The 23,060-nt window shown below is 36.5% G+C and overlaps 1 protein-coding gene across 1 annotated transcript in view; it reads right to left on the bottom strand.

The window, feature by feature from the left end:
* Positions 1 to 22,854, bottom strand: part of LOC118181685 (uncharacterized) — a 293,765-nt gene extending 270,911 nt beyond the window's left edge. The window contains exon 1 of the transcript XR_015043302.1: positions 22,725 to 22,854. The gene's annotated coding sequence lies outside the window, so the exon portion shown is untranslated. The remainder of the gene's footprint in view (positions 1 to 22,724) is intronic.
* Positions 22,855 to 23,060: the final 206 nt, after the last annotated feature.

The following is a 23,060-nucleotide window of genomic DNA, read 5'->3' on the forward strand; positions in this document are numbered from 1 at the left end:
GGCTTTGTTGTTGATTGCAGAGCAATTGATGGCATACATCTCATTTTCTTTTCAACTTGATTATTGGATTAATTTTCGAAGCGTTTTATTTCTAATCTAGGAACATGCAGAATTTTAAAATTAATTCGTATTTTCAGTTACCGTGTAGAGACATTGGTATTTTTTTACGCTGGAAAACGTGTGCAATGCCCTGACCAGGAACCGAATTCGGAGCTGTCAAATAAGCGCCGAGTGTGCTACCGGTACACCACAAAGACATGCACAAAGGAGAGAAAAAATACCTTTATATACCCCTTTTAAAAGGCGACTGGGGATTAGGGGACCCAATCGCCAAATAATGGTAGTGAAGAGTCATCATCCACCACCTTTTAGTTTGGACGGCACTGTAGAATCATCAGGATTTCTAAAGTAGGAAACGAAAAATGAGCAATTCACTAGCCGGGACTCGAACCTGGACCTCTAGAATGCGCGCCGAGTGTGCTACCCGTTGCACCACGGAGGTATGCTATAAGGAGGGAGAAAATTGGCAAAGTAGATGGACAGAGGCAGAGGTAGGACGAAGGACATTTCGCTTACTGCCAAAAGTTAACATGGAACTAAAGACCCACTGTGCTAGCCTAACACAGTTTTTGACAGGTCATGGACCATTCCCAGTATACCTGAACAGATTCAGACTTAGGGATACTCCTTTCTGCGAATGCGGAGAGGAAGGCGACACGGACCATTATTACTTCCATTGTGTACATACAAGAACCTGGCACTTGAACCTGGCACTATGATATAATACCAACTACAGAAAGGTTTTAAATAATGAAATTATTCACGTTTTGGCAATATCAAATTTTAAAAAATTAATATTGGACAAGTAATTAAATCTAATTTTTGATGGGAGTTTGGGTTCCTGTAATTATATTTGGGAAAGTCTTATCATAAAAATATAAAATTATATGAAGTTGACACTCGTACGACAAAAATTAACCGGGATATATAATTTCAGAATTTTCAGTTCTGCATATAATTTCTAACTTGCCTCGAGGGATCGGTTAATTTAGTTAGAATAACTCCAGAAAATAAATGAATATAATTTAATAGGCCGTACAAGGAAGTCATGTGATGGTCACATCAGATTTTTTAAATTTTGAGAACTTGACGGTAAAATGCTAAGGGGGGAAAATTAACAAGGAAGTAAGATAACTGAGAACATTCAACACTTTTATAGAGAATAAAGCTGCATATAGTTTCCCTTACAAAGAAAAGATTAGGAACTATAAGTAAATGTTGAAATTTAAGAATGCTGATTTTGATTTGACCTGGTGACCTTGGCATTTCGTGACTGTCAGTTCATTTAGCATCTTCATTATAGATTAATCGACAGTCACAAAAGGACAGCGATATTTTATTGTAAAATTTCATTCCAAATACGGCCAGTGTTACGCATAGACTGTTAAGGCCCGTTCCCACTGAGGTTTATCTGAGCTAACGAACACAACTAACGTAGTCGACCCATCCCCAAAACCAGTGTTTCCTCATAGAGCAGCAAGTTGAAAAATCTGAACTGCAGGCACAGCGGAGCTAGTCCACACAGGGAACTGACTCCGTTAGCTCAGATAAACCGCAGTGGGAACGGCGCTTTAGGAAGCTTTGTGCAGTCTTTGCAAGTTGAAAGATTATCGAACGAAACTACAGTTTGCAGACTGATAAAGAAGATTTTAACTCGGGGGTCGACTGGGTGGCAACTCCCTGCATTTTGGCTAGAACCTGTACCTAAATAGACTCGACTTCTGGGGCTAAATAATTAGTCTTCGCAGGTGACTAAAACCATCGTTTATTCCGTGGTAGATACAGGCTCCACGGGAACACTTCTGGTTGTCTGCTCCTTGATTGTGGATACGGTTTGATATCGAAGGCTGCCCTTGAGAGTTTGGCTCTCCTTGGTCAGCTCTGGGGGAACAGTCTACGACGCATCTATGTTTTCTTTGTCGTGCCATCCACCTTTGACCATGTGTTCCTATTTCCGGACTTTGTGTATCAAAATTGTTCCCCTGGGTTGACCGGGAAAGCTGAACCACCCACCTGTCTTGCAATTTCAGCATAGGATAGACCACTTTCTCGTAACACAGTAATATTGCATCTCTTTCTAGGTGTCCAATCTACTCTTTTATATAATGTCATTGCTTCTTGACTAAATATTAAAAATTTTTACAAAAATTCCTACTTGTAATTGCAGTGTGTAAGAAACAGGTCCTCCTTGTACAGAACAAAGCAAAATAATGAATTGTTTCAAGTGTAAACACGATGTCAGCTTCTACTGGCAGTTACTAACATTTGATTGGTTCTCAGAACAAGAACAGTGATTGGCCAGGAAAGCTAGACATTACAAACCACTTCATAACTGTGTTTTTTATTTATATTAAAGTACTCGTACATATAACTTTTTTTTTTTTTGTATTGCAAATAATTGAATTTTGTGTTTTGTATTGAATTCAGTAATACATTCTCTTTAAAATGATATATACAAGTTTGCATTTTGCGAAACGTAACATTTTCTATAAGCATACAAAGTTCAAAAACATAAAAATTTCCAAAAGTGTCTACAATTTTGGCCACCACTGTACATTATTTTTCATTTTCAAATCGAAATATTTACTTGTTGTAAGTATGTTAAAATGTTATCAATTCTCTTAAAATAAAATATATTATTGCACATATTAAATTATTGCCTAGACTGGGAAAGTGGTTAGTGGCTCTGACTATCCTATTGGAGAGCCCCGTTCTCCCCCGGAGAGGGCATGGATGTAAGTTGTCCATCCTTTCACAGAAGGCAACAGTGGCCCAACTAATTAGATGCCTTCACGAGACCACACTTTTGCCCTCAGTAGTGGCCAACGCCTATAAACGCTTACAGACCGTCGTTGAAAAAAATTATACTTCGTAACTTTTAAGCCCAGACGGGAAAGTGGTTAGTGATCCTGACTGCCATATTGAAAGGCCCGGGTTCGAATACAGGAGAACGCATGGATGTAATATTTGTGTCTCTTTATAGGAGGCAACGGTGGCCCACCTGTTAGGTGCCTCCGTAATAAAGAGTCCATCCCTTCTGGCCTTAGTAATGGTCAAAGCCTGAAAACGGCTAAAGCCTATTATTGGGGATGGGAATCTGAAAGATTTCAGATTTTATATTCCGTCCAAAAAGGCGTTTATTTAAGGTTTTGCGTGTTACGTTTATTTATTAAATATCAGGTTCTTCGCACTTAAAACATCAAATTCAATTCAACAGCAATATCGCAAAATAATTTTAAAATGAGCATATCTCAGAATTTTCGATACACAGTTTCGCGCGCTAGAGATAAAAGTGTTTTTTTTTTTTTTCCCCGTACAGTGTTACCATTGCTCGCTTTGAAATCGCTGAGTTTGGCAATCAAAAATTCGTTAAAAATGTATAAAATTTGAAATAGATAATAAAACAAATTCAAAATTCAAGCTTCCAGACGCCCATGTTCGGGTGGAGGACTACGTTATTCAAAACTGGATGTGTCTCGGTACCGTTTTTTGCTCAATGCTAGAAACATTCATGCAGATTCTTCATTATTTAGTTTCTTTTAAACATAATACATGGCGATAATATTTGGTGGCAACGGTTTGAAAAGTGAACCAACGCAGAAAGTGAAACGACGCAAAATGCCGTTTTGAGACTAAAACCCCTTTGGGCTATAAAACATATCAAACCCAGGCTTTTCTTAGAACGCCCTACATAGAGTACGATAATTCACCTCTTTATTCTTATTCTGCAAATTTTCCTATCAAAATACCCTCAAACTCTTAATACGAAAGTATAACAAAATAGGAAAGTCTAATTTTTGACTATATATGGTATTTCTATTTCTCTATTTCCTATGTAATTCAAATTTCCGTTTCTTTTGCAATATTAAGCTAATCGCGGCTCATAAAAATTTTGAACGAAGAAAATCCTTTTACCAAGTTCTTTCCCTTCCTCGCTCTTTGATCTTGCAGATTACTTAATTTGAATTTTGAAATGTGTTTTTCCTTTAATGTCAAGGTCAATTATGGCTACTTCACGAATTTTAAAAGGTGCACGGCTGGTGGTAGAAGAGTCAGGTTTTAAGTCTTTTTCTGTGGCCTTCGAGTACTTTTTTTTCTTTCAAGGTGTTTTGGGTACCATATTGGTGGATTTTCACAAGCACTTAAAATGAAATGCAAAAATTTATTGTTTGTATTTTTTGTTAAAATTTTAAAAAATGAAAGCGATCAACTTTGAGTATTCCCGTCAGGATTAATCCTCTATTATTTCTGTCGTAAAATGTAAGATTTTCAATTCTGCACAATTTTCGTCAACGATTCTCTTTTACCATTATGTGCAAAGACAACATTTCTGTTTCTGCGGTTGCATAAAAAAATAGTGAAACAGAAGAAAAAATAAAGCTGTGAATTTTATAACTTTTGTTTATTATTCTAATTACAGTAGACGTCGTTTACTTTGATTTGGTTAATGTTATCATTCGGACATTGCTGCCGATTTGCCGTAGTCCCGCCCGTTTGCTTAACGAAAACATATAAACATGGCTTATTGGGATCGAGAGTTCCCTTAATATGATGAAAAGTATAGTAAAATAAATTTTTTGAACTAAAATAAAGTCGCCGAAAGAACGATAAATTCTCCAAATAACGTAAAAATAGCTTATAAAAATTGCCAAGTGACAGAGAAATATCACCAAGTGGGTGGGGGGGATACTGTTACGAAATGTACAGACGCGGTAAGATGGCTTCCCCCAAAGCAGTTTTAGGGTTGCCACAAAATGGCAAGTGAAGGCAGGGTTGCCACATTTGGCGAGAAATGCCCCATTTGGTAACAAAATTGGCGATGTGCCATGGACGGATGGAGAACCTTCTGGAACGAATTCTTACCGGCTTAGCCCAGAATGTTCTCGAACACAAGCCGAAAGCTACATAAACCCTGCTGGTCCGCAGTCAGTGAGTGTGTGTCTCGTCGAGAGGGCGAGTCATCAGTTAGTGGAGCCTCGCATAGAGTGCGAGATAGTTAGGATCGAATTGGTGTCTCGTCTAGCGAGCCATTCCCTGCGGAGTCGATCGAGTTGACAGCCGGGCAGCGAGTGCCGAGTGAATCGTCGAGTGCACCAAAAGCGAGAAGAGCGTGTTGAGCTCCGGGAACGACTGAAACGAAGAGTCGGGAGCTGTGCTCTGTGTGGAGTGCATCGAGAGTTGAAGCGAGAAGAATCTCGAGAGTACGTGGAGTTCCGAGAACGACCAAGTAGAGTCGGGAGCTGTACTCTGGTGCTTTGCCGTGAAGCTGTCTCCACCGTGATAGCGTGATAACGTGGAGGCTGTGTCGCTGATCGTGTCAGCGTCTTTATAGTTGTTCATCGACGACTGTAAAAGCGTGTTTTGGAGCTGTCCTGACAATACTGGCCAATAAAGTGTGTTTCGATACTTCATCAAGAAGTGTCGTCGTTATTCACTCCACATCCACACGATCCCCGTACGAACGTGAAGGCAGAATAGAAAAACACAACAATACATTTATCCAACAGCTTGGTTTCGATAACAGCCAATCATTTAAAATTAGGCAAAAAATCAGCGTTGGTTTAACGGAGATTTTGAATAACTATCGATTTTGAGAGCGCAAGTCTTTCTTCTTCAGGAGCAAAAAAATATAAATAAATAAATAAAGCTGCACGATTTTTCCTTTTACCTTGACAAAAGTTTCCCTGGAAACGCCTATAACAAATTAAAGCTGCGTTTTTTTTTTTTTTTTTTTTTTTTTCCAGATTCTCCTCCGATAAAGAATGCCGAATGCCTTCCGAACATTAAGAATATAGAGCATTCGTCAAACAGTTTACAGAACAGTTACGAACCGTTCATAAATGAATTTTTGCATTAAAGACATTATGAACTCTTCATAAACAATTTTGCATATTCCTAATTAAACCAGCTATTTATATGTCTATAGTTATATTTTGTCCCCGAATGGCGAGCAATATAGGCATTGGTCACAACTAAGGCCGGTAGCAATGGTCGCTTTGTTATGGAGACAATTTACATTCCTCCGGAATTCGAATCCGGGCTCTTCTGGACGACAGTCAGTGTCCCTTTCCGTCTAGGTGGAGGTTTATATTAAGTTAGTTATATTAAATGAGTTAAATTCCCAAATTTCGACAATCATTCCTGTAAAACGGGAGATATAGAACTGTCTCCTTTTGTACATTGCTATACACAGGATTGGGTGTTTGCCTAAGGATCTGTAATAAATAAAATAAATTAAAAGACAAACAAACACCTTACATTTTTCGAAATGACAGTCTGGCGCGCTTGAAATAAAACTGTTTTATTCGAACAGTGATGCCATTTCTCGCTTTCATATTGTTCAGTTTGACAAACAAAATTCCGTTAAATCTGTACAAAATATGAAACAAATCAAAAACAAATCCGAAATTCAAAATTCGGGCTTTGAAGTGCCCATGTTCGGGTGGAGGATTACCTGCATCAAAAATTCGGTGGCTCTAGGTGACGCCACTTTTTCACTATGCGTGGAACATACATACAGATTCTTCATTATTTATTTTTTTAAGTAATACAAGGCGATAATATTTGGCAGCAGCAATATGATTAGTCAGTTTTGAGACACCTCTAGTGTCCAAAACTGATTAGAATAAAAGTACAATCTTATACGCACACTTTGCAAGATAATCATATTTCCTTTCGCCTACGTGGCCAAGAAATTAGAGCTTAAATGACAACCGCTGAGAAAAATAACCAGGTTCGATATAGAACACAGTCAACTCATTAACAGCAGTGTTCGCAGGGAAATGAACCGATTGAATATCGGCTGTCAGAATACATTAAGAACGCTAATCCTCAAATCGAAACTAAAAGTGCTCGCGCCTCCTTGTACCAAAGGCTGAAATTCGATAAGCTGATAGATACGGAGCGCAACCTCATTCCAGAACAGATGTAAGTCGACCGGTGATAAGAAAACGCCGTCTTGTATTGTTCAAACATCTTTAAATTGTATTTAGAGTTGTCGTGACTGGCAATGAATTGTTGCGCAGCTTCAATGGTGTGTCATTTAGATACGCCATGATTCAAAAATGTACTTTTCGCTTCTTACAGTTTATTATAATGCTGCATAAATGCTCAGATGACGAAGATCAGAGCTAAGAATTTAGATTTCGTGTGGTATTCTTTTCATATTCATCGCGTAAATATCCCTATTAATATTGCAAAAAGTTTCTTAATGCAGTGCTTCCTGTTATAATGCTGCTCAATACCGTATTCCCTCGCGTATTTTTCACGTTTTTTAGACCAGAAGGGCTGTTAATTTCGTTTTGGCATTTTGCGTTGAAAACTTTAAATGTCTCTTCACTTTTCAAACTGTTGCCATCAAATATTACAGCCCTGTATTACATTTGAAGAAATTCAATGATGAAGAATCTGCGTAAATGTATCTATGTTTCTCGCATTGTTATAAAACGACGGTACCTAGAGCCATCCAATTTTGAATAACGCACACTTCCAACCGAATATGGGCATCTGGAAGCCCCAGTTTGTTTTATTATCTATTTCATATTTTATCAGACATTAAAGAATTTTTTATTAAGAAACTCAACGCTTTCAAAGAGAGGAACAGCAATACCGTACGAAAAAAACATTTTTATCCTCAGCGCGCGAGATTGTGTATCGGAAATTCTAAAGATATGTTCATTTTAAAATTATTTAAGATATTTTCTTGGGATAAGAAAATACTAGATTTGTTGTAACACTTGCAGTTATTCTCTTCTCAATTCAAAAACTATACACTTGAATTCTCTTAATCCACAGATGTTAGTAAATGCATAATGTTTGAGGCTTATTGTATATTGAATACTTTTCTTGATATAAAGAGCGATAATATGCCACAAAATTCATCCGAATATCAATGCGTAATAGGTTTCACGAAAGCGAAACGTATGACGAATAAATAAACTTATAAAATTACAGCATTATGAAATTTTCTACTAAAGTGATATCAGCATTTTTACGCCTTACTGCGAAAGAAAACCTTACGCCTTACTTATAACTGCGAAACAAATGCAAAATAAAACGTAAACAACAACATGCGCTCATATGCATAGTTTCAAAGATTCAGTGTCACAAGAGCAATATAAGTTCATTGGTCATTCTTGAAACTTAGTGGCGATACTAATGTGCACATGTGAATTATGTGCCTCCGGGCGCTCTCCCTTAAAACTGCAGTGGAAGTTGAAGACGAACCTCCTTAAATCTCTGGCAACCATTTTTCCCTGAAATATAGGATTGCACAACAAGAACAAGCTATTACTATTAATGTCAAATTTCGTAACCGAGCGTATTTACTCTTTCCCAAGTAGGAATAAAAATTAATTAAATTTGTATCTTCAAATCTTTTAATAAGATTTACATCCCATTTTAAATTATTTAGCTCTATTTGCAGATTTTCTGGAGCGTCATTCACACTGGTTTTTAACAAAAAAGAAAACAATGTAATTACAAAATTGGTGATATGTCTTAGACGGAGCGAGAATATTCTAGAATACATTTTTAGTCGTTTTCACGAGAATATTCTCTAAGGTAGGTAAAAGCTGTATATACACTGCCTGTCCTGGGATTGCCTGTCTGTCTTGAGTTCAGAGATTAGTTCGAGAACGATCGACCGAGTCGGGAGCTGTACTGTAGTGCCTTGCCGTGAAGCTGTCTTCACCGTTATAGCCTGAAGGCTGTGTTGCTGATTGTTTCAATGTTTGTCGTAGTGTTTTTACGAATGCAAACGTCACTTTGGAACTGTCTTGTGTAATAGTTCTTACTGGCAATAAATTGAGTTTTGATTCTTCATCAAGTGTTATCATCAATTACTCCAAACCCACAAACCCGTACAACGTAACAATATAGTACGTACGAAATCCGAGTTCTTTATTACGTAGCTTTTCTTTTAAATGCATTAAACGCTGTTTAATGTCACTGCAGTTAATGCTATCATTCCGCTAATAATATCGATTTACGAAGTCTCGCCTCGCCCAATTTTGTATACGGAAACATGAAAAATACTTTCCTTATTGTGATCAACAGCTCAGTTCATATAGAATAAGTATTTTAAACTAAAGTCGGCGAGTAAAAGATAAATTCGTCAAATAAGGTCACAGAACATTATAAAAATTGCAAGTGTTGGGGGGGGGGAAGGTCATCAAACAGCTTGTTTTCGATTTGTGTCAATCATATGAAATTAGACAAAAATACAACCTTTCTTTGGCTTAGATACTGAAGAACTTTGTCGATTCTCAGTGTGATCAAACACAGGTTCCTCTTCTTCAGAATGTAAAAAAAAAAAATTAAAAAAAAATTTTTTTTTAATCTTCTGCAGATTTTTTGGGAGGGTACTAGCTCGTTGGGGGGGGAATAATTGAAGGTAGGCTCTCTCTTTTAGTTTAAAGAGCCTCAGAAGTGTCAGGACCTCACAGAACAAATAAAATAAAGAAGAAATTTCCCATACACATATATTTTATTTTATCTTTTATTTATTTCATTTATTCATTCAAAAACCGCCCAGACCGTATAGTGGTACCGCAGTAGTCTTCCGTACCGAAGGGCCCGGGTTCGTATCCCGGAGAAGATACGGATGTTTGTAGATGTATAGTGTCTTCGCGGCATGGGAGCACTCTAAGCACATGGCGAGCGAAAATTCCTCGCGTGTGGATTGGTGGTCGGGGAGAGGGATAAGGGTTCTCATCGTACAATAAATTCTTCATTGGTCAATAAAGTAGTCTAATCAATGCACTAAACAAGACCCGAACTTCAGCTGAGCGAATATATACGGATGTCAGAATAAATTTTGATTGTCCGTTAACAATAACATCAACCATACAAATATCGCCTTCTTCTGAATCCTGTATTCTCTTAAGCCGCTTAGTAGTAAATTCTATTGGTACACAATCTGCTACACTCGTCAAATTTATATATATCGCAACACCACTAGCTGCGCGAAATCAAATAAAATACAGCACAAACCACACGAACACACTGACCGCATCTACTACTCGCCAAAAACGTTTTACCAAAATTTCGCTATTTTTGACGCGCTACTATGCGTATACTCTCTCCCCAATTTAAAAAAAAAAAAAAAAAATCTGAAATGTTTCAGATTTTAAATTACGTCCAAAGGGGCGTTTTTTAACATTTTGTGTGTTACCTTTCTTTATTAAATATCATGTTCCTCGCACTTAAACCATAAGATCCAGTGCAACAGCAATATCGCAAAATAGTTTTAAAACGAGCCTATCTTTAGAATTTCCGATACAGAGACTCACGCGCTGGAGATAAAAATGTTTTTTCTGCACAACGTTGCCATTGCTCGCTTTGAAATCCTTGAGTTTGTTAATCAAAAATTCGTCAAAGTTTTAAAAAATAGGAAATCGATCATAAAACAAATTTCAAATTTCAAATTTGGTCTTCCACATGCTCATATTCGTTGGAGGATTACGTTATTCAAAATTCGATGACTCTATGTACCGTTGTTTTATCACAATACGAGAAATATACATACATTTATGCAGATTTTTCATTATTTAATTTCTTCAAATATAATGCAGGACTCTAACATTTTGTGGCAACAGTTTGAAAAGTGAACCGACATTTATGAGTCCGACGCAAAATACCAAAACGAAACTAATAGTCCTTCGGGATTCAAATCCCTTTGGACTAAAAAAAAAAAAAATGTGTTTACTCGTGTGCTTTTTCATCTGTCTAATGATGTATTTAGATTGATTGTAACATTTGTAGTTTCGAAAATCTAAGCATTCGCCCACCCCTTAAATAGCCTCTTAATTTTTACTATCCCATCGCACCATTATGGAGGGAAGTAATCCTACGTTAAAAATTTAAAATCTATACGGTCTGCCTTTTTTAGTCCAAAGGGGCTTTTCCCTGAAGGATTATTGTTTTCGTTTTGCGATTTTGCGTTGGTTCACTATAAATGTCCGTTTCACTTTTGCAAACTGTTACGACCGAATGTTAGAGTCCTGCATTATGTTTGAAGAAATTAAATAATGAAAAATCTCCAGAGGCTGTTCGCACATTTTTTAGACGATTTTGGTAAGCGGTACTAAAAACTCGTTTGCTGCAAAAGAAGTAATTGCAATTGTACTATGTTTTTAAAAGTCAAAATTATCGTCTGTGGCTCGAAAGTTTTGTTTTTATTCAAAATGGCGAATTTAACAAAGCAGTGGTTCGAAAGCTACATTTACGCTCTTTCCGAAGAGAAATATGCATACTCCGTTATCCAAAAACGATGTAGGAGTCATGGTTTTGTGATATCTAAAGCGTCATTATCAACAAGAAAGGAAAAAAACGTCAAATTGGAGCCTCAAGGGGGACAAAAATTCCAAACAAGTATCCAAGGGAAAAAATGACATCTTCGCGACTATTGCAAAGGTACGTTGTTTAATGTTAAAAGAAAATCCCCCTATTCAAAGGACAGTTGAAAAATCATTAAAATGCTCGGTGTCCACTGTAAGCAAAATGATAAACGTTGATTTAAATCTTAAGAAAGCGAAACCACGCAATGTGCATCGTCTTCTTCCAAAGCATATCGCTCAACGCAGGACACGCTGCAGAATTCTATATGAGAAACACTTATCCAAAGAAAAATGGAAAACAATTGTCACAGTAGATGAAGCATGGGTGTATTTAAATGATTGTAACAAAAACAGAGCCATTTATTATCATAAAAGGGGACAAAAAAATTTAAGTACATGTTTCAAAGAATCGAAAGAAAGTTTTTCTAAGGGATTCATGATGGTTGCTGGTTTTTTTTATAATGGCAAGTTAAAAATAAAGAGAGTGCAAAACAATGTCAAGATTAACTCCAAATACTATCAGGAACATATTTTATCCCCAATTTTTCTGAATGAAATACCATCGCTTTACCCACAGTGCCATCCGTCTGTGAGACTCCATCAGGACAAAGCTAGCAGTCACACATCAAAATCCACTGTTAATTTCCTAAAAGAAATGGAACTAAAAGCTGGTATCAAGGCCATACCCTTCACTGATATCCCTACTAAATCTCCCGATGTGTCAGCTATGGATTTTTGTGCTTTCGGACTTTTAAAAACTGCATTATCCAAACATTGTGCCAAAACCGTAACAGGATTCTGGAAAGGTGTTGTTACTTCGCAACAAGGCAAAAATACATAAAAACTCGAAATATCTGTGTTAAAAATTACAAAGTAAATCTTAAACACTTATTTCCTCGAAAAAAATTCCAGAAAGGATTAAGCATGATTTAATTGGCAATAATAAATGAAGGCGTTATCTTTGTTGTTGCGAAGCTAAGTTTCTCTATATTGGCAACAAATCCACTAGTTACTGTTTCAAATGTAAACAATCAATGGCCGGCATCAAAAAAAAAAAAAAAGGCTCAGCGGCACTTAAACAACTTTAAAATTGTTGATAATTCTAAAAATATTGCATACAGATTTACTAAAGGCATAAAAACCTTAACCGGAAGATAAAAACAACATAATTCAATCATTTTTTAAAGCAAAAAAATGTACAATTTACAAACATATAAGAGTAAAGGAACTGAGATAACTATTCCGGGTAACAGAGTGGATATATATATAAATATATTTATGTACGTTTGGTGCGGCCGATTGCAACCAAAGTACGAGGTGCCCATCTACATGTTATAGTAGTCCTATATACAAAATTTCAACGTTCTGAGGCTACTCGTTTTTGAGTTATGCGAGATACGTGCGTACGCACGTACGTACATACGTTCGTACAGACGCCACGAAACATTCTCTTCAGAATTAATTTTAAAGCAGTTTTATAATTTTTTTTGGAGGAAACGAGTATTTTATTCTGTTCTTACGTACAGATATCACGGAAAAACATCGTTAAATGGCATTCGATAGCGGTCAAAATGGATATTTTCGTTGAAATATGCTGCCTGAAACTTTTCGTGATTATAGTACTTCCTTTTTACTTCGTACAAGGAAGTAAAAACAAAAATTCTTGACAAAAATGAATTTTCCAGAAATTATATTTAAGCGGAAATACTTTTAAATGTTATAACGCCCATAATTATTTTAAAAAACAATATCAAGCTTCATCATTCCCTGCACAACCACCGCCCGAAATTTCATTAATATTAAAACGGTTCCTAAATTTATTTCTTAGCGCAAACTCTGTGCAGTTTTATAGTGTTTAAATTATTATTCTGCGACGCATTAAAATCAAGTTATCTTTCACTCCAATCCTGTAAACATGTCAAAATACATACTCTATCATGGGAGGAGAAGGAAGAATTAATTTTAAAAAGCCGAAAAGGAAAATAAATTCCGAATACGCGCAGTAGAAAGACATTCACTTTACGATAAGGATTATCTGTGTCCACAAATTATCTCCACCCTGTTTTATGGCAACATATTATCTGGTTTAGATGCCACGAGATGCTTCTATATAACGACGTCACAAAGCGGGAAAACAATTGAGTGGATTTATGTTTATATCGAAAGCGGGTGGGAGTTGCGGATGTATAGTTACAAGACTTAATAAATGAAGAAATAGTCCCGCTTAGAAAGTTTTCTCTGAAAACTTCAAAAGTTTTCATAATTTGCTCATTTTTAGATTAAATGAAAAATGAGTTATTTAATGATTATTAATTAAACATGTTAGATGGTTTGCTTTATGTGATTACGGCAAAGCACTCGAGGATTATCTGACTAAGGGGTGGGATGCCTTCGTGGAGGACTTCCCAAGGAAAACTGGCTCGTATACATATTACACATGAGGAAAGCCTCGGAAACGCCCATGCAGCTAGTCCGCTCGCAGATTCGAACCTCGGACCGAACTACAAGCGTTCAGCGATTTTACTGTTCGGTCGTTGGTGAGCTACACATGTTAGAATTACTTAAAATAAATGGCAATCCGAAAACTTAATATTTAGCTTTGGATATCGTATTTGGATTACAAAGTGTAATCAACAAATACGTGGTGCAGGTACTAAATTCTAGATTTCGGATAGAAAATGAATATAAATTTGATTTTTTCCCTTTTGGAATATTATTGTTATTGTTTATGCATGTTTTGATTAATACTTAGTTAGCAAAAGTTAAAATTTATTAAAAATATTTTTAATTTGTTAATAAATACGTTTCATTTTATTTTTAAAAAAAAGAGAGAGAGAGAGTTGGCTCGTTAGTTGTTTTCAGAACGCGCATTCGACTAGCACATAGTTTGAGTTCGAGACTACTGTCCTAGTATACATACGTTGCCAAAAAAAAAATCAAAACTGTTAACTTCATTACTCCTCCATTCTGTAAGAAAAATCTGTACAAAAATTACACAGCTATTCTCTCATACCGGGTGATCAGAAAGTCAGTATAAATTTTAAAACTTAATAAATCACGGAATAATGTAGATAGAAAGGTAAAAATTGACACACATACTTAGAATGACATGGGGTTTTATTAGATAAGCAATCATTAGAAAAGCAATGATCTGATCAGAAAAGCAATAATTAGCATAACAAATTAAGACAAAGCAAAGATGATGTTCTTTACAGAAAACGCTCAATATGTTCACCATCATTCCTCAACAATAGCTGTAGTCGAGGAATAATGTTGTGACCAGCACTGTAAAGCATGTCCGGCGTTATGGTGAAACATTGGCGTCGGATGTTGTCTTTCAACATCCCTAGAGATGTCGGTCGATCACGATACACTTGCGACTTCAGGTAATCCCAAAGCCAATAATCCCACGGACTGAGGTCTGGGGACCTGGGAGGCCAAGCATGACGAAAGTGGCGGCTGAGCAGACGATCATCACCAAACGACACGCGCAAGAGATCTTTCACGCGTCTAGCAATATGGGGTGGAGCGCCATCCTGCATAAAAATCGTACGTTCCAGCGGGTGTTTATCAGCCAGGCTGGGGACGATGCGATTCTGTAACAAATCGGGGTACCTCTCACCCGTCACGGTAGCAGTTACAAAACCAGAATCACGCATTTCCTCGAAGAAAAAAGGCCCGATAACAGTACTTTTTTTGAACTTTTTTTCTTTTTTTTTTTTTTTTTTTGGTTCTAATAAAACCCCATGTCATTCTAAGTATGTGTGTCAATTTTTACCTCTCTATTTACATTATTCCATGATTTATTAAGTTTTCAAATTTATACTAACTTTTTGATCACCCGGTATATTGAACTGAACATCTGTAACTGTATATCATTTTTCACAATTCTATGCTACATAATTCTAGGACTATCCTGCAAAATCTGAAACCACTGACCTCTCTCGCATTTCAAATTTTGGGGAAGTTCGCGTAAGTCTAGTACTTCCCCCCCCCCATTTTGTAAATACTCATATTTAACCAAGATTCAATTATGGAACTTCTATCTGAATAACTATATTTTATTTTCGACTTTCATCATTTCAACTTGTATGCATATTTGTATCTGATTTGTATTTTACACCACTCCACGATGTTACACTCTTTAGTGGCAAAGTGCCACATTTTCCCTTATTTTCACATCTTGTCTCTGCGACACCTTTGTTCTGTTTTTTGTACTTCTAGGAACCCATATTGGACGACAACTGGCAAAAAGCCTGCTATCCACGCAGGCTATGTCCAGTATAACAGCGTAAAATGGAAAAACCCAACGGCATTTTATACCGTGGATTGTCAAGAAGATTGCTGGTTATAGGAGCCATGAAATTTCCAGGGCGATGAATTGGTGGAGACGGTCCCATAGCATGGCCACCAAGATCACCGGATCTCTTGTGTTTGGACTTTTTCTTGTGGGGCCATACGAAAAGCCTAATCTACCCCCATTGAAGCCAATTATGGATTTAGCCGCCAGGATCTCCATTGTTGCCGCCGATACTCCAGAAAGGTCTGGTGTCTTCGCAAATGTACGTCAGTTCCTATCCATCAGGTGTGAAGCCTGCATTACAGCTGGCGGAAGGTCTTTTGAGCATGAACATCAATTACATTCCTGTTAATAAAATATTTTCTGAAGTATCGCCTCTCATTCTTGTATAAATTCTTTAAATGTGCCAGTGGAAAATTACCCTTTAACTTCTCACCGCTTGCGTTCCGATCATACATTCCATAACGAAAATTGCTCGTATGTCTATCACCCACTAAAGTTTTGCACAATTGTTCAAATTCACTCTGTATTTGTCCACCTCATTTTTTATTGCAATCGGTAGTATCAAAAAGTACATGACCTTTATCTTCGCAATCGTTGGTCGTGCACATACGTTCAATTTCAAAAGTGTTTTAAATAGCGAAAATATTCATGTTGCTTTGGCAATGTCAACCTCCCGATTCCTGCAATTATATTTGCGAAAGTTTTATACTAAATAAAAAAAAATAAAAATACAAGAAGTTTGAATTCCCTACGACAAAAATTGACCAAGATATTTAATTTCAAAAATTGCCATTTTTGATGTCATTTTCAACTTCCTTCGAGGAATTAGTTAAATTAAGTTACAATAATTCGAGGAAACATGTTTAAATGAATTCAGAAAAAAATGTGTATAATTTAATAGCCCGTACAAGGAAGCCACATTTTTTCTTACATCTGATACACTGACATGCCCTATTCATCTCTTGTACAAAGTTCTTTTTGCGTTTTACTTACATTCCGTATGCTCCTTTAGTAGACAACCATGTTTCTCATTACGCAAGCGTTCAAAAAAGCACCAAAAACCAAACAACACAAACAAATTATTTTTAAAATAAAACGTAAAGAAATATATAAGATTAAAAATAAAATTCAGCATCACTCCATATTTGTGCATATCATGTTATGATGTTCATGGTATTTAAAGAAAAATATGTTGGAATGTTGACCCGATACGTGCTTTCTTAACACTCACGTTCTATCCAATAAACAAATGTCAGCCATTCCAAGATATCGCTTGTTCAACAGCTCGGAAGAAAAGAAATTTGGTTTTTTTGCTGCTCCTCTTTTTTTTTTTTTTTTTTTTTTCCTTTCTTTCTTTCTTTTTCTTTTTCTTTTCTTTTATTTTATTTTATTATTTTTCTTAATATATAGTTTCGGTATGCTTTAATAAATATGGTTTCATAAAAAAAATAACTACAAAATTTCTTTGGTTTATCAAAATTTGTTCTTTTCCAGTTTCTGCATCTAAATAATCTTTCTTTCCGGTTCAGAATTGTATGAATAATTCTAGTAATTTTCTTTTGCAGAGATTATTAATAGCGGGGAATCGGATTGATCTAAATCGTTTTCATCTTCAATAATCGCGATGATGAGTATCACCCACTTACGTTTTGCCTATTTGTTTAGCTTGCCTTGTGTAACCTGACTGAAAAAAGACTTAAACTTACTTTGCAAAACTGCTGACAACTGAACCTTTTACTTTAACTTTTATAATATTTTACCTTTAATATTACCAATTAATTTTTACACATTTAACATCATGTTTATTCTCGGTTTTCAAATAGACAGAAGATACTGTTACGAATTTTATACATAGGCATAATTATATACTTTTAGTATAAATTTAGTAAAATTATTATTATTAATATTTAGTGTAATTATGGTAAAATTATTATTATTATTATTTTAGTAAAATTATTATAGTTATGATTAATAAAATTATACATAATTTATACGTGCAACATTTTTAGCCCGGAAGGCTATTAATTTCTTTTTGGCACTTTGCGTTGGTTCACTATAAAAATCTAAATCACTTTTCAAACTGTTGCCACCAAATATTAGAGCCCTGCATAATATTTAAAGAAATTAAATAACGAAGAATCTGCATGAATGTGTGTATGTTTCTCGCACTGTACCTATAGAAAAAACAACTGTACCTATAGACATCAAATTTTGAATAACGTTGTAGTGTCCAGGCCGTTTAACTTCTATCTGTATACTGCAGTAGCAGGAAACTACACAGAAAAAGTTTCAAACCCTTTATTAACTCTCTAAAATTTACACTGCGTCAACTCGACGCTAATAAACTTCGCCTCTACTTGGGCAGTAACTGAAAAGCAGGTAATTAATTGGAAAGCAAAAGCTGAAATGTTTAACAAGTGCTAAACTAACCTACAGGGCTCAGCGAGATACCGAACTTCGTCCCCCTCTATATCTAGTGGCAGCAGATAAATGCATTTAACATGTTGAGCGCCACGCGTATGTTTTAGGCAATCCCGTTCAGGCCACGCGCTTCGCTTAAATGCGCTGGTATTGTAAGACCAATGATTCGTATCGCGGTAGAAGATAGCAACAAGTTGAGAAAAAGAAAACATTCCGTCGAACAAAAAATGCAAGAACATCTAGAAAACGACAACATAAACTCCGAAGAAAACCGGGAAAAGCCTCTGAAGTACGAAAATATTGTAAATTATGTTATGATAAAAATGCAACAGAAGCTGGTAGAGTAATGGCCAGAAAAAAAGACTAAAAGAGTGTTGTCACATTTTCTATTAGCTGTAATGGAGAACCGCTTTTACGTTTAGCGTGTTTCAATGAAATCCAATGCATCAAAACCAAATCATGAATCAAAATTAAGTAAATTTTAAATAAATTTTGTATAATTTCATAAAACAGTGTAAATTTTATAGTTATATATCACGTTACACGCTGTCAGCCAGCGGCGGTCGACGCGGCCTAAACGAAAAGGTCTAGTGTCAGAAACAAATGGCTGACGCGACCTAAACGGAAAGTTCAGTGCAGCTACAGATGGCTGACGCGGCCTAAACGGAAAATCTAGTGTCAGCCACAGATGGCTCACGCGGCCTAAACGGAAAATCTAGTGTCAGCCACAGATAGCTCACGCGGCCTAAACGGAAATTCTAGTGTCAGCCACAGATGGCTGACGCGGCCTAAACGGAAAATCTAGTGTCAGCCACAGATGGCTCACGCGGCCTAAACGGAAAATCTAGTGTCAGCCACAGATAGCTCACGCGGCCTAAACGGAAATTCTAGTGTCAGCCACAGATGGCTGACGCGGCCTGAACGGAAAATCTAGTGTCAGCCACAGATGGCTCACGCGGCCTAAACGGAAAATCTAGTGTCAGCCACAGATGGCTGACGCGGCCTAAACGGAAATTCTAGTGTCAGCCACAGATGGCTGACGCGGCCTAAACGGAAAATCTAGTGTCAGCCACAGATGGCTCACGCGGCCTAAACGGAAAATCTAGTGTCAGCCACAGTTGGCTCAGGCGGCCTAAAGGAAAATTCTAGTTTCAGCCACAGATGGCTCACGCGGCCTAAACGGAAAATCTAGTGTCAGCCACAGTTGGCTCAGGCGGCCTAAAGGGAAATTCTAGTGTCAGCCACAGATGTCTGACGAGGCCTAAACGGAAATTCTAGTGTCAGCCACAGATGGCTGACGCGGCTTAAACGGAAAATGTAGTGTCAGCCACAGACGGCTCACGCGGCCTACACGGAAAATCTAGTGTCAGCCACAGATGGCTGACGTGGCGCTCAACATGTTAAGCCACTTGAATCAGCAATTATATCTACGGCAGAGCCGACTACTCGAGCCCAACTCTCTCACTTCCCTTCCAAAACCTCGCTATTTAAACTTTCCTCCTCAAAGTAGAATTTGCCTTCTTGTCACGCGCGCTGCCTAATTTAACTATTCTGGCACTGACAATTAGGGGAATGAAGGCTTATAGGAAAGTCTGAACTAAAATTTAAATTATTAGTTAAAATAAATATAAATCCCTACAACGTAGTCCTCCATTCGAATATGGGCATCTGGAAGCCCAAATTTGGAATATGGATTTGTTTTATTATCTAGCTCATATTTTGTAAAACTTTAACGAAGTTTCGTTTAACAAACTCAACGATTTCGAAGTGTTTCATTCACATTAACATCGCGCGCATCTTCAAGCAGGGCTATTTTATGCGCGAAGTTTCTTTACATTTTTTACAGGTATTATGTAGCTAGAGTAGCAACGCAAAGACTTTACAGTGTCTAACGGTATTTTGCGTTGAATAACATTGAATGTCTGTATCACTTTTCAAATCCCGTTTTGAATCTCCTGTGAAAAAAAGGTTTGGTGTCCACTATTTTCCTTTTCCGCTCAAAATCCCCGGCTAAAAGTGGACATCACCGAAAAAAATGCCGCTTTAAACCATAATATAAAACCTGAAATCTTTCAGACCCTTTTTTTTGGGAGGGGGAGGGGAGATAATGTAACATCAAATGTTTGAAAGAGAAGAAGCTGCAACGGAAAAATAAGATTACAAGGTCAATCTGTTTAACACTGAGGTTTAACATTTAGTCTATGCCGCTAAATATGAAAGATATCGCCAAGCTGTCGAAGGTTTTTGTCAACTAAATATTGTCGCCAAATTTGGGGAGAAATCGCCTTGGTGACGATTTGGCGATATTTTCGGTCCGCTAACTTACAACAAATTGATACTATAACTAACTATTGTCGCCAAATTTGGAGAGAAATCGCCAAACGTCGTTGAGCTTGGTGACGATTTGGCGATATTTTCGGTCCGCCCACTTATAACAAATTGTTATTATAACTAACTAACTATTGTCGCCAAATTTGGGGAGAAATCGCCAAACGTCGTTAGGCTTGGTGACGATTTGGCGATATTTTCGGTCCGCCCACTTATAACAAATTGATACTATAACTGAATAACTGTAATTGATCCCTATATGTAACTGTAACCACATTCGGCTCTTATACGTAACTTACAGGTGTATGACTTCCAGTAATTTCGAGAAATGGAAGCTACTAGAGATTTATCGGTGACCAGGGGAGAAAACTATATACGACTGGAGAATGCATCAGGTTCCAGTCGTTTAGCTTAGCGTGGATTCGGAGTATCGAGAGATCTCCGTAGGAGCTTCGCCTTTTTAGATTCGTTTCCCCACTGCGCTGTGTTTAACATTTTTAATAGTTTCAAACGTAACTACTAATTGCACTCTATGACACTGAGAAGAGCTGTATGAGTATATTTGCGGAACGCTCCAGAAGTGTAAAGTGTTTTTTTTTTTTGGTAAAAATAAATTTTACATGCATTCAGACCGTTACAAACCGCTACACACGCAACGATGTATAACGTTCCAGTGGTAGTCTAGATGCATATTTATCTATTATCCTATAAAATATTTCGCTATTCCACCTGGGTCATCTATATTGATAATTTCTATCGATAACAGCCATTTCTTGCATGGCTAGATACCTAAAATAATTATTGTAAAAAGAAAATATATATATATTGGTTCTAATGATCCCATAAATGCTATCCAAGTTCTCTCTTCCAAATGGGAAGTTTGCGTTCATTAGATCTTTTGCAAGACATTGGGTATTTTTTATAAAAGTTACTGAATTTCCTGTGCAACCATACATAGCTTAAGTAAAAGTTAAAGGTAAATTTGCCAATATTTTTGTTACTCTTTATCATACAAATATAAAAACATCGTTATCATATTTTTTTGTGAGATACGATTATTATTTTTATTATTAGTCCAAAGGGGGTTTGTCACAGAAGGACTATTGTTTTAGTTTTGCGATTTTTGCTTTCGTTCACTATAAACGTCCGTTTCACTTTTCAAACTGTTGCCACCAAATGTTAGAGTCCTGCATTATATTTGAAAAAATTAAATAATGAAAAATCTGCATAAATGTACGGATATTTCTCGCATTGTGATAAAACAACGGTACACAAAGCCTCCCAATTTTGAATGACGTAATCCTACTGCGAATATGGGCATGTGGAAGACCAAATTTGAAATTTTGAATTGGTTTCATTATCGATTTCATATATTCTGTAAATCTTTGACGAATTTTTGATTAACAAACTGGACGATTTCAAAGCGAGCAATGGCAATACTGTACGGAAAAGAATATTTTTATCTCCGGCGCGCGAGACTGTGTATCGGAAATTCTAAAGATATGCTCTTTTCAAATCTTTTGTGATATATCTGTTGAACTGAATTTTAGGGTTTAACTGCGAAGAACATGATATTTAACAAATAAAGGTAACACACGAAATGTTAAAAAAGTCCCTCTTTGGGGGTAATATAAAATCTGAAAGCTTTCAGATTTTTTATTTATTTATTTTATAAGGTATTTCTCTTGCCTTCTTAGCATGCATTCGTGGTGTAATGGCCAGCACGCTCGGCGCGTATTCGAGAGGTCCGAGGTTCGAGTCCCGGCAAGAGCAAGCTCATTTTTCCCATTTTCTACTTCGAAATAACCTAATATCTCTACAATTTACTTTTTACTAAAAATATTGAACTAATTAATTAATTTTAATATTTATAATCTACTTTGTCTGCTTTCGCCTTGACAAAAAAAAATTCAATATTAAAAATTTTTTTTATTATCTCAGTTAAAAATGTTTTAAATAGCAACAAGACAAAAATTATGAATTTTACTTCTTTTAATTATTTTTTCTTTAATTTATACATTTATTTTGTTGACTTAATCGTGAATAATTAAAACAGAAACTAATTACTTATTAATTGAAACTGTCACATTCGTTTCATAATAAACATTCGCAGGTTAGAAATTAAAAATTACATTTCTTGCCACTCCTAGCTTTGTGATAAATTTTAAGGGAAAAGGGTCATGATCAAGTTTATTATTATATTATTTTCAGAATTTTTACGAAAGCCAGTCAAATTAATAGTTAATCCGTATCATGAATCTAAAAATACAAACGTGTCCTTGTGAAAATCAAGCTGGTTGAACCGACCATCATCGTCAAGTTGCTATGGGCCCCGGATGAATTCAAATCCTGTGTATCGGCATATTTCCTGGTGTCTTTGTACGGAAGGAAACAACAACTTTCGTCATATTCACGAGACACGAAGTACTCTGAATTCTGCGGTAATGGGTCATCAGTAACGAAGTGAAGCAATAAAATACTAAAAAGGATGTCACAAGCGTTGTTCTTCAGAACAGAATTGCATATTGTGATTCCTAAGAGTGCGAGGAAATAATGTTTCTTCAGAAGTCGTAATCAATTCATAATTCGACAGAATGCTTTGGCAACCG

This window comes from Stegodyphus dumicola, chromosome 10, assembly GCF_044657685.1.
Source record: "Stegodyphus dumicola isolate Sdum_Otavi_A_Nest chromosome 10, ASM4465768v1".
In the NCBI taxonomy this organism is placed as follows: Eukaryota; Metazoa; Arthropoda; class Arachnida; order Araneae; family Eresidae; genus Stegodyphus; species Stegodyphus dumicola.